Here is a 13,342-nt window from a genome sequence, read left to right on the forward strand (position 1 = left end):
ATTACTTCATATTGACTGACTAGCCTAAGCACTGGAAGATTGTATAGGCATTCAAAAATTATTAAAGCAATGTAAACAAATATGCTATACATTCCAATTTTAATTGGTGTTTAATTTATTGAGAAAAATGAGGGTGAGATTTTGACACATTTCAGTTTATTCCACATTAAAAAGAAAAGTAAAACCAAGTTTCCAACTTTCATAAAAATTAATTTTCTTCTAAGGAGGAAAACTGTTTTATTTGTGCTGTTACTGATGAATTTATATTTAACTATTAAATTATTGTTGTATTATAATTCTGAGCACGTTTTCTATTGAATTTAAGAAAGGCCATTTGAGTTTAGTAAAACACCTGCAAACGCAGATGAGTGTGAAATGCTGGCTGCATCTGAGAACATTTAAAATAATATGTTTATTACTCAATTAAAATCCCAAGTAATCTACTACTTATAAATTAGAAAAAGTTGCTGAATTAAAGCCTAGGTTATGATGCAAAATCAAACTCCTTTATTTGGTGAGTAGAAATGTGAACTTTCCAACATGGTATAAAAATCAAACATAGTTGCGGCCGTGGGCAGGGGCCTGGCCGTCCCATAGTGCCTTAAGTGGGCTCCTGGAGGTGATGCCCCTGCAGGGGTTAGGGGCACACTGGGGGTTACCAGGAGCGGCTCCTAGGTGTTCAGGCGCCCAGGAGCTCGAGGTGGTACTTTTGGGACACCCCCACCCCACTCTCTGCATGGCCTTAGGACATGCCTGGAGGCAGGGTCCACCTTCCAGGGCAGAGGGTCTTTACTCTCCTCTCCATATCAGGGCAAAGGGCAGTGTTTGCCCCCAACCCAATCCCATTTCTGTTCCCTCCCTTAGACAAGGGGCATTGTGAGGGGTGAGAAGGACGGTCCTTCCTCTTGAGTCGGGAAAGTGCATAAAGAAACTATTTAGGGCTGAGAACTTGGGTGAAATGGGGAAAATGAGCGTAGGAACTGGTTTTGGGACGCTTTGGTGACTTGAAAGGTGGTCTGTTTCTTTGGGGAAAAGAGGGGAGGGCCTCCCACCACCGTCTATTGAGGCATGATGACAAGAAGGTGTCACATGCTGCTAGGACTGACCTCTTCAGCTCCATTTGCAGCCTCCCCATGGCCTGGAGGGGTGGAGGTCGGTAGAATGGGAGGACTTTGCCTCCTTTCAGGAAACAGATCGGCTCCTGGGCTGTCTCAATGCCTCCGGGGCTGGAGACTGGCTCCTCCCAAGATCGCAGCCAAAATTGCAGGTGATGCTGCAACGACAGTGAATAACAGCACTTCTGATTTTGCTTTGTCGTGGGGGGGGGGGGGGGGTGGTCATGAGACAGTTGGAAGATGGAGATCAACCGGAGAGCAAGAAGCTGGCTTCTCAGGGAGACGCAATCAGTTATCAACTTGGACCTATCCATCCTCCTCCAAGGACTTCAATGACAGAAGAGTACAAGGTCCCAGAGGGCATGGTGGGCCTGATCTTTGGCAGAGGGGGCGAACAAATTGACAAAATCCAACAGGATTCAGCCTGCAAAGTACAGATTACTCCAGACAGCAGTGGCCTACCCGAGCACAATGTGTCCTTGACAGGAGCCACAGAATCTCTACAGAAAGCAAAGATGATGCTGGATGACATTATATCTCGGGGTCATGGGAGGACCCCAGGACAGTTCCACAACTCCCACAGGGGCCAGAACGGTACCGTGCAGGACATGGTCCCTGCGGGGAAGGCCGGCCTGGTCATCGCCAAGGGCGGGGAGACCATGAAGCAGCTGCAGGAACGCGCTGGAGTGAAGATGATCTTAATTCAGGATGGTTCTCAGAATTCCAATGTGGACAACCCTCTCCGGATCCCTGGGGATCCTTACAAAGTGCAGCAAGCCTGTGAGATGGTGATGGACATCCTCCAGGAACGTGACCGAGGCGGCTTTGGGGACCGGAAAGAGTAGGGATCTCAGATTGGCAGGGGCATCCATGTGCAGGTGCCCAGGCATTCTGTCGGCGTGGTCATTGGCCGGAGAGGAGAGATGATCAAGAAGATCCAGAATGACGCTGGTGTGCAGATACAGTTCAAGCAAGATGACGGGACAGGGCCCGAGATTGCTCATATAATGGGGTCCCCAGACAGGTGCAAGCACGCAGCCCGGATCATCAACGACCTTTTCCAGAGCCTCAGGAGTGGTCCCCCAGGCACTCCAGGGGGTCCAGGCATGCCCCCGGGGAGGCCGAGGAAGAGGCCAAGGCAACTGGGGGCCCCCTGCGGGGAGATGACCTTCTCCATCCCCACTCACAAGTGCGGGCTGATCATTGGCGGAGGTGGCGAGAACTTGAAAGCCATGAACCAGCAGACGGGAGCCTTCCTAGAGATCTCCTGGCAGCTACCACCCGACGGGGATCCCAACTTCAAGTTGTTCATTATCTAGGGTTCACCCCAGCAGATCCACCACACCAGGCAGCTTATCGAGGGGGCCCTTCAACCAGGGGCCACCTGGGCTCCCCCGCATGCCGGGGGGCTCCCTCCTCACCAGGGCTGGGGCAATACCTACCCTTAGTGGCAACCACCTGCTCCTCACGACCCAAGCAAAGCAGCTGCGGCTATCGCGGACCCCAACGCCACATGGGCCGCCTACTACTCACACTACCACCAGCAGTCCCCGGCGCCGTCGCCGGACCCCGGGGCTCCACCCGCTCAAGGTGAGCCCCCTCAGTCCCCGCCCACCGGGCAGTCGGACTACACTAAGGCCTGGGAAGAGTACTACAAGAAGCAGGCGCAAGTGGCCCCCGGAGGGGGTCCAGGAGCTCCCCCAGGCTCCCAGTCAGACTACAGTGCAGCCTGGGGAGAATATTACAGACAGCAAACCGCTTACTAAGGACAGATCCCAGGTCCCAGAGGCCACCAGCCACCGCCCACGCAGCAGGGACAGCAACAGGCTCAATGAATCGAATGAATGTGAACTTCTTTATCCGTGAAACATCTTTTTTTTTTTTTCCATTTTTTTTTTCCGTTTGAGGGCTTCGGTTTTGCTTGGCGAGAGAGCGATGGCTGCCGTGAGGAGTATAGGGGAGCCCTTGAGGCAAGCACGGGGGCTCAGGGGAATGGGAGTGTGCCGAGCCCTCACTCTCTCGCCCACTCTGAGTCTCACATACTTTTTCTTTCAAAACTGGGATCCTTCAGGTTGAGCCAGCCAGAGAAGATGGCGAGATCTAAATCTCTGCCAAAAAAGAAACCTTACAAATTAAAAAAAACAAAGAGCAAAGCAGAAGTTATTAAGTTTTATGTATATGTATGTATGTATATATAAAAGTCTCTATTCTCCACCCCTCGGCATTCCTGAACCTGCCTCTCTGACAATAAAACAATTCAATTTCTCCCACCCTCGGCCCTCTTGTTTTTAAAATAAACTTCTAAAAAGCAAAAAAAAAAAAAAAAAAAAAAAAAAATCAAATATAGTTAACATTGATTTTATTTTCTAGTTTGACAACTCAAGTCTTCATTTTCAAGCATGGCAATCATGTTATTGTGCTGAGGATGCCCTAAGAAAATACCACAGACTGGATGGCTTAAACAGAAATTTATTTTCTCACAGTTCGGAAGACCAAGAAGTCCAAAATCATGGTGCTGGCCAATTCAGTTTCTGGTAACGGCTCTCTTCCTGGCTTGCTGAGGCTGCCTTCTCACTGTGCCCCCACATGGTAGAAAGAGACAGCTCTGGTGTCTCTTCCTTTTCTTGTAAGGGCGCCAGTTCTATTGAATTATGGCCCCACCCTTGCAGCCTCATTTAATTTTTATCAGTACCTTATAGGCCCTAGCTCCAAATACTATACTGTCACACTGGGAGTTGGGCTTCAACATACAGATTTTGGGAGGATTACAAACACTTAGTCCATAACAACAATTACATTAATTTATTAAATTAGGTATCTCTTCTACTAATTTGCCTAACTATTGGCCTATTTATGTTGTTCTCAAATAGATTACATAACGCTTAAGAAAATACCAATGCCTAGGGCCCACTTAGAGAAATTTCTATTTAACTGATCTGAGATCAAACCTGGGCATTAGCATTTTTGTTCTTGCTGCTGTTGTCTTTGTTATTGATGACCTGCTCATTTGGGAAAAAAAGTGACTTTATGTACTTTATTCAGTCATCTATATCTAAAATATATCTGAGTTGCCTAATACATATATTTTAATTGAGGTAAAATTGACACACAATGAAATCTAAAAATTAATATAATTAAATGAGTTTTCATAAATATATAGACCCATATGAATATTATCCAAACAAGACACAGAATATTTCTGTCACCACAGAAATCTCTATAATTTCCTCCTCCAGGAAACCCTCTTCCTTCTTTTTTTTTTTTTTTTTTGAGACGGAGTATCGCTCTGTCGCCCAGGCTGGAGTGCAGTGGCCGGATCTCGGCTCACTGCAAGCTCCGCCTCCCGGGTTTACGCCATTCTCCTGCCTCAGCCTCCCGAGTAGCTGGGACTACAGGCGCCTGCCACCTCGCCCGGCTAGTTTTTTGTAATTTTTAGTAAGACGGGGTTTCACCGTGTTAGCCAGGATGGTCTCGATCTCCTGACCTCGTGATCCGCCCGTCTCGGCCTCCCAAAGTGCTGGGATTACAGGCTTGAGCCACCGCGCCCGGCCGAAACCCTCTTCCTTCTGAGCAATCATAGTTCTGATTTTTTTCACCATAAATTAATTTTACCTATTCTTGAAACTCATATAAATGGCACCATGCAGTATGTACTCTTTTGTGTCTAGTTTCTTTCATTTTGATAATTTAGATTCATCTATATTGTTGCATTCTTATTTGTTCTCTTTAATTGCTATCTAGCACTTTATTGCATGAATATATCATTATTTGTATATCCATTATCCACATTGTTTCCAGTTTGGAGCTATTATGAATAAGTTAACATAAACTTTTTTATGCATGCTGTTTTATGGGCACATGTGCTTGTTCTTCTTAGGTGTATGCCATGGAGTAGAATTGCTAGACTGTAGGGCAGATGAAGGTTGAACCTTATAAGAAACTGCCAAATACTTTTCCAAAACATTTGCATCATTTTACACTTTCAGCAGTAATGTATGAAGGATCCAGTTGCTCCACATTGTTTTGCTGACTGTCATGGTGGCTCTTCAACTTTCACCATTTTAGCTGGTATGAAATGGTATCACTGTAGCTTTCATTTGGATTTATCTTTTCATGTACTTATTGGTCATGCATGCATCCTCTATTTTATATATTCAAGTCTTTTGCCTATTCTTTTAAAATTAGGGTTTTTCAATGAGATCACTTGGACACCAGAAGGGGAACATCACACACCAGGGCCTATTGTGGGGAGGGGGGAGGGGGGAGGGGGGAGAGATGGCATTGGGAGTTATACCTGATGTAAATGACCAGTTGATGGGTGCTGATGAGTTGATGGGTGCAGCACACCAACATGGCACATGTATACATATGTAACAAACCTGCATGTTGTGCACATGTACCCTAGAACTTAAAGTATAATAAAAAATAAAATAAAATTAGGGTTTTTATCTTTTTATTATTCATTCAAAGCAGTTTTTATATGCTCTGGATAAAAATCCTTTGCATTTCAAACATTTTTTCCCAGTCTGGCCTTTACTTTTCATTTTCTTAATGTGCCAGCTTTTAGAAAAATTTGCCAGATGCAGTCAGAGAACTATTACTTTCTGCCATATTTCAGGCCCATGTTTCTCTTCTTTTCTCCAGTGTTTCTAGATAAGAATTAACACTGTTTGACAAATTTGTTTCATACATGCGCATTCATTTAATAAGTTGACAATGGTGTTGAATTTGGGTCACTTTCTATTTGACCCTTTTGTCTCACTTTTGGTGCAAGCTAGAGCTTAAACTTGAGTAAAGCATGGCATATTCTGGATGGTATACTAGATTACAGTCCAGTTGGATGTTAAATGAATCCAAATGTTATCACTTCTTATTTTAATAAATTTCTTTCAATAAAAAATTCTCCAAAATCCAGAGTCAATCTTTTCCCTCAAATGATCTCACATTTAACCACTACGCAGTGGATCACACAATAAACATCATTTGGATTCTACTGTAAATTGTCTTCTAGGTATATTATTACACAATCATAATGTCTTCTAGGTATATTATTATACTTTATAACAAATAAATTTGTTTTAAAATACTTCATTTGGCTATTTTTGACAGAAAAATTTCATCAGAATTTTTTTCTGATTTTATGATGACTGAAAATTCCAGAATACATAATTTTTTTACACGTTAGCATGACAGCATGTTAAATTAAATGAGGCCATCAGTTTCAAATGATGAAATCACATTAAATTTAATGGAAGCCAACAGTTGTGTCCATACTTATGACAGAATGATTGTGGAAACGTTACTACTTTCATTCAAACATTCAGGACATCTTCAATTCTTCCCTCTCCCTCAAACTCCTGAGACTACTAGCCACCAAGTTACGTCAATGCTCCCTTCAGGATTTGCCTCTAATTTTGTCCACAGTGTCCCATTCCCTCTGCCATTTATTTCGTTGCTCCTGATCATTTCTCACCTTGGCTTTTGCAAAAACCATCTAACTTGTCATCCATACACCAGGGAGATCTCTTTATTCTCTGAAACATTGCCAGAATGATCTTCCAAAAAAAAAAAAAAAAAAAAAAAAAACAACTCCGCTCAAGTTGCCTCCTTCTAGTAGGTTCCAAAGGCTCCCTCATATCACTAAGACTCCAAAACTCCTCAGCATGGCAACCAAGCCCTGTTACAGATTAGCCCTCTAAATTTCTTGGTACCACATTCATCTCCTGCATATCATACCACATATCTTTCACTCCAGGCACACCAAGTTCTCACTTTTCCTTCCCTACTTTTACACAAGTTTGTACCGCTTTCCCACATCCACTTCCCTTCATTACACCTGCAGTAAGGTTAGCTCGTTCCAAACACAGAACAAAGATGGCCTCCTTGCTTAAGAATTCTCCACTTCTTGCTCCTCAAGTGTCAGAACAAGAAGATTATGTGTAAAAGCACAATGCAGACTGATTTCTACAAAAAAACATGTAAGACATTAAAGATTTTAAAAATTGATAGGATTGCAAGGTAATGGTTAAGAGTTTGGAATCATAGCTGAGTTTTAGATCCAATTTCCTAGACCTAGTTGTGTTATTTCGGGAAAGTTACTTACGTTTATTGCCTCAGTTTTCTCATTTGTGAAGTAAAAGTGTTTCCACCATAAAAGATACTTGTGAGGATTTTTAAAAATCACATATATAGAAGAGCTTAGCACAGTACCTAGAATATAATAAATATTCAACAAATGATAGCCATTATCATTCTTATTGCTATTGATGGATTAAATGGTTGCATGCAGAATGAAAGAAAAGTATCTAAAGGTTAGGTATTGTAGAGAGACAAAATAACTTTTCTGATTAGGTTTGGGAAAAATAGAAGAGGATAGGAATTAATGCATGAGAATGTGGATTACAAATTAAAATCTCTACCCCATTTTTACAAATACGTAGTTTGTAGAACAAGAAATCAACATGTATAAGAACACCAGAGAACCTAGAAATATCTATTACTATAAAATTGCACAAACTAACTATAAAAGTGCAGTATTATTTGTAAACTGGCACCAATCTAAAATTTTGTATATAGACAAATGTAATTATTGTACCAGTTTTATTCTAGGTCATGAGACAAATGATTTACCTTTTCAAACAATTATTATGTTTAGAGTGCTACTAACAACCAATGTTGTATCCAAAGAGTCTTCAGTGTTCTGGGGTGAAGAGGATAAAACAGAAATTACCCACTGCAAGATTTAAATTGCTTGGTCTTGTGGCTTGTATTAAAAAATAATGCAAATATTTTTCATCAATACATTGGTATGTGCTTGAATATAAAATATTTTTATTTAACATTAGTAAATATTGCCAATCTAGGAAGATGGGCTGTGTTCCTCACTTATCCCGGGAACACTGCTAAAAATCTTTGATTTGGGATAAATCAATATTTTTATGGTCCAGAGCAAACAACAACAAAAAAGTTTACTAAAACTGTCCACTTCTTCCAATTGTCTTAAGTTCATATTTTTAAAAAGATTATAAGGTCATCACACAAGACGACTGTTCAATTTGATTTTTTTAATCAGTCAAAATTGCTTTCATGTATTAGATATAAAAAATATTCAATATAAAAAATAACAGTGGTTAGGTTATTGTTTTCAATTTTGAGTCAGTTTTGGCCTAAGAAATAATAGTAATAACAATAATGAATATTTCCTTACAAACATCAATGTAATTTTTAAAAATTTCCTGTGAATAACACTTGATTTATTTCATTTCCCTGCATATGCAAGTTCCACGGAGCCATGAATATGCCTATATTACTCTAGATAGAAATGAGTCTAATGGCTTTGTCTAAAACAATAGTCTAACAATAAACAATTATTTGTAATATAGATAAATTAGTCTTTGCTTTACAGAGGAATTAGATATAGGATTTCCAATATGTTCTCCTACTAATAAATCTTAACCTTTCTGAACTTATAAATCCCTTTGTGATCTAATTAAAAGCTCTGAAACTTTCTTTCCAGAAAATAATACTTGTATTTGCACATAAACCACATTTTGAGTAGTCTTATCTACTCATAAACTATGAAGTTTGTTCCATGAATCCCAAGTCAAGAAGCACTCCCCTAGTGTATTTAGAATTTAGTTTAACTGTCTTTGAAATCCAATTTCCAAATCACTTTTTAGGGGCATAAACAGTATAAAATGGCTGGCTATCTCTAATAAAAATACAGACTCTTTTGGAAGTTAAGAGACCTCTTGGTGCCTAACACAAGCTTTATAATGGGCTTCATAGATGCTGGAGACTCAGCAAAGCCTGTGTATCCCGTTGGCTTCAGCAGGACTGCCTGCTTCTGGGGCTTGCCTTGGAAAATTATCCTCAGCTCACCCCAACTTCTGCCCTTCCTTTACCTGGGGTAATATTTCGCCTAAATAACAACCAAGTGAGAATTATCTTTTGTTTGTACTCTTTTCCTATTTATTCACACTGTCAAAATCTTTAGCATGTATGATTTGATGAGTGCCTCTCTTCATGATATTTTTGCTTTCTGAATCTGTAACTTAGTGATAGCCTTCTGTTACGTGTCAAAAGCATTATTTACGCATTTATTTAACAAATACTTACTGAGCTCCCACTCTATCCTGAGCACAGTACTATAATGGGGGGCTGGGGGGGTGTCCAGTGAATAAAATCAGAGTCCCTACCCTCATGGGGCAGATAGTCTATTGAGAGAGATAAACAGTAATCAAAAGGAATATCACAAATAATTACAAGAATCATAGTGCTGTGGAGGAGAGGTACATGGAGCTATGAAAGGATATAATTGCCCTGTCGGACAAGTCAGGAGGTCAAAAAAAGAATTGGATATGCTGAAATTTGAAGAAAGAGTTAACCCAGTGGAATGGACAGGAGTAGAAAAGCATTCCTGTACAAAAGCCTGTGTCCTCTTCTATGTCCTGACTTGCTTTTGCCTTACTCTGTGCTCAGATATTTGCTTCTTGCCAGAACAGCCTGTACAAAGGCCCTGTGCCTAGAGAGCAAACTAATTACAGGTACAGCTGTAGTTCATACAACTTTTGCTACTATGTACTTTTTAAATCACAGACTTAGGACCTCAAGGTGCCCCTTAGACTGGAATTGCTCCTCTCCTTCTGTGTCTAGATGTGGAGGCATATGTTTAGCTGGAAGGAGGAGCTGTGGATCGCAGCATGAGAAGAGCTACCTACCACCAGTTGTGTGCTTCTGGACAAATCACACAATCACTAACATTTCAGGTCTTGTTTTCATTGGGAGAATCCATACGGGAACATTTTAGCAAATACCTTTTTCAGGTAGTTGTAAAGAGACTTACAAAGTATAGTGGCTATAGGTGGCGGTGATAATTTCTGTGGTAGAGGTGGTATTTCTCTTTTAAATCAGCTTTTCTAAAACAGTCCTGCTCAATGTTCGGCATAAAATAATTAAATGGCAACCACAGGCTTCTGCTGTTGTGAGGGGGGCTAGACATGGAGAGAAGCTTTTTAACTTTAAGGCAAGGTATATGAGTCTGTACAAGACAGCAGCCATGTGTTGGCTTTCAAATAGAACACAAAGCCAGTGTGTGTGTTGAAGGAGAGGAGAGGTCTTTAGAAATCTCCTCCTTCACAATATGCACAGGAGGGTACTGGTCTACAGAGAGAAGGCGGCCTCCAAAGACAACATAGTTTACAGCACAGGAAGTTCAGGTAAGAGAGCTAGAAGTGGGAATTTGCAAAACATTTCAAAAGGAAGCAAAATTTTTGGAAGTGTCAAATAAGAACAATGAAGATGTTATACTTTGTGCAAGTTTAATGTTTTGGCCAAGATTTCAGCAAGAAAAACATCTGAGCGCAGACCAAATAAAGTAAGGAGAAAGCAAGTCAGGACACAAAGAGGATCCTTGCTGGACCAGCATAGCATCTTTTCCCCAGAGGCAAGGAGTGGCATCATCCTAGCTTCATTTTTTTTTTGAGACAGAGTCTCACTCTGCCGCCCAGGCTGGGGTGCAGTGGCACGATCTCTGCTAACTGCAACCTCTGCCTCCTGGGTTCAAGTGATTCTCCTGCCTCAGCCTCCCGAGTATCTTGGATTTTGGGATATACCACCACACCCAGCTAATTTTTGTATTTTTTGTAGAAATGGGGTTTCACCATGTTGGCCAGGCTGGTCTCGAACTCCTGACCTCAGGTGATCTACCCACCTTGGCCTCCCAAAGTGCTGGGATCACAGACATGAGCCGCTGCATCTGGCCCTAGCATGATCTTTAGAGGCGAGGAGTGGAGTGTCACCTCAGCACCCAGCTTATGCTCTTCTTAGTGTGTAGAACGCGCACAAAGAGTAAACTTTACCCGGATCTCATATTGAAATAGAGGTTCAGATATTCACAGCAAGTCTTTTTGCCTTTATGAATTCCTGTGTAAAAGAAATTTTTACAAAGAGATACTTCCACTTGGTAAATCCTTCCTGATTATTATCCAAGATTTTGGTGTGGAGATTAAACATAATCCGCTAAGGAACCACCCTGACCAAATTCTGTCTTGATTTCTATTTGGTAACCTATGTCTTAACTTAAATTACTTGTGTTAAATTTTAATGTTCCCAAACAACTTCTGAAGTAAGTTATCTATTTACAGCCAATGAGAGTGGGAACAATTCTGATAGAATCAGTTACTTCCAATATTTATTGATACATTGCTTTCTATCTGGGACCCAGCATTACTTACCTCACTCACAGACATGGTTAACATGCACACAACCTACTGGTCTATGTTACACTGTTTCACGTTCCAGCTGAACAATACTCCCCTTTAAGAAGCATCAGAGAACCCAAATTACTACATGATACCTGACTCAACTTGTTCCTCTATTGTAGCATAAGATTAAAGCATTTTTTCATCTACTTCTCCCCTAACCCCCAGTCCTTCTTAATCCTCTATCTGGCTGATTCATAACAGCTGTTAAATAACTAGACATTTAGGTAAAGGCAAACTGAAGCTATAAATCAATGTGTGTGATTTAATAACCAACTCTTTCTGGCACAGCCTGCTCATACTGTCTTGGTTTGCTTTTTTTATGCTGACTTCAGCTGCAGCATCTGTATGAAGGGGTTTAGCACAATTGTAAATACTAATCTCCAGGCTGCCAATGTCATTATCGAAATAGATACAAGTAAATGAAACTCACAGTACATTTCTAGAGACACTGTGGGTGATTTTGAAGACATATGTATCTTCCAAGCTGTTACAACCTTCCTGAATGTGAATATTTCTTAGGACTGTCTTCGTTGTAAACTACAGAAACCAGCATCAGCTAGTTTAAGCAGAATAGGGGAATTAGAAGGATACAGAATGTCCAAAATGTCTTATAGAACCCAGCTGCAGGGATACAGTGGGGCCTCAGGAAGGGGCTGACACCGGAGCCTAGAAAGTCATCGAGATTTTCTCACCACTTTACCTCTCTTCCTCTCAGTCCATCTGTTCATTTCTCTTGCTATCTATTGACTGGTTTCCTTCATGTGGCAGACATTGGCTAGTTGTTCAGCAAATTCATTTTTTTTCTTCTGGGGATATATCTAGACCACATGGGACATTAGATGTAACCACGCAGCTCAGTTCTGGCTTCCACTTCAAATTCTGACCTATAAGCTCCCATGAAATTCTGTACTCTCTATCTCTCCTAATCTACTGGCAGAACGATGAAAACTAAGGCCTTGGAGGAGGTTAGGAGCCACAGGATAAAAGGAGCTTGATCCCTGAATAATTGCATGTCCCCTGCCGTATCATCAACACCTCTCTCCTCCACCATGGACTTGGTGTTACTGAGAAGTGAAGAGCTATCTGTTAAGTTCTACCCTATCCCGTTAAGCTATTAAGATTTGAAGATTTATCTTTTATTGCAGTTAGTATCACTCTAAATCTTCTTTCCTTGTGTGGAAAATACTCAACCTGTGGCTTCAGAGCTTATACTTTACAAATACAGCCTCCTACCAACAAGGAAAAAAAAAGCCTTCTCTCAATTGGTCTCAATTCCAAATTTTCAAAAATCAGAGCAGGATTGAACCGAGGGGTCAACTCCTACCCTTGATACACTCAACTTTGGTAAGGGAGGTGAGGTTGTCATGCACAAAGTGGCCACTAGAGGGTACAGTATGTGAACATGAGCTTTAAAACCAAGACTGAGCCTTGAGGTCTTGTTTTAGCTCTGCTGCTAACTTGTTGAGTAGTCTTAATGATTGCACTTAACCACTTTAGGCATCAGTCTCTACATATCAAAATGAGAAATTTAGATGAAGTCCTTTCCAAAATATTTTCCTACTTTAATATTATATAACCCATAAGATTTCTTACTATGCTCAGAAAACAACTCTTACACAACAAAATCAGAGTTTCCCTGAATATTTTTTGCAGTTTAGCACAGCAATGCTCAAAATATCACAGCACTTTTTGTGGCTTCCCAAATACCTTGCTTAGTGTCCTAACATCATAGGAATGAATAAGGATACCATTCTAAAAGTTAATCGTATATTCTTTGTGAAGTACACTAATGGCTTCCTCTGCTGAACTTTCTTAAGAATTTCATAATTTCTAGGACTGTAATTTCCAGGACTAGATTATACTATATACATAATCATATACTACGTGTTGATTAAGAGCACAGATTCCAGAGCTGGATTGCCTGGGTAGATCTCAAGTCTACCATTTACTAACTGTGTGATA

General features: G+C 41.0%; 1 pseudogene across 1 annotated transcript; it reads left to right on the forward strand.

Moving 5' to 3' along the window:
• Positions 1 to 1,161: 1,161 nt before the first annotated feature.
• Positions 1,162 to 3,445, forward strand: LOC117099244 (annotated as a pseudogene). Its single transcript, XR_004443739.1, has one exon. The product of XR_004443739.1 is annotated as a far upstream element-binding protein 2-like (transcript).
• The last annotated feature ends 9,897 nt before the right edge of the window (positions 3,446 to 13,342 follow it).

The sequence above is a fragment of the Trachypithecus francoisi genome, unplaced genomic scaffold (assembly GCF_009764315.1).
Source record: "Trachypithecus francoisi isolate TF-2019V2 unplaced genomic scaffold, Tfra_2.0 Lachesis_group16, whole genome shotgun sequence".
Taxonomy (NCBI): domain Eukaryota; kingdom Metazoa; phylum Chordata; class Mammalia; order Primates; family Cercopithecidae; genus Trachypithecus; species Trachypithecus francoisi.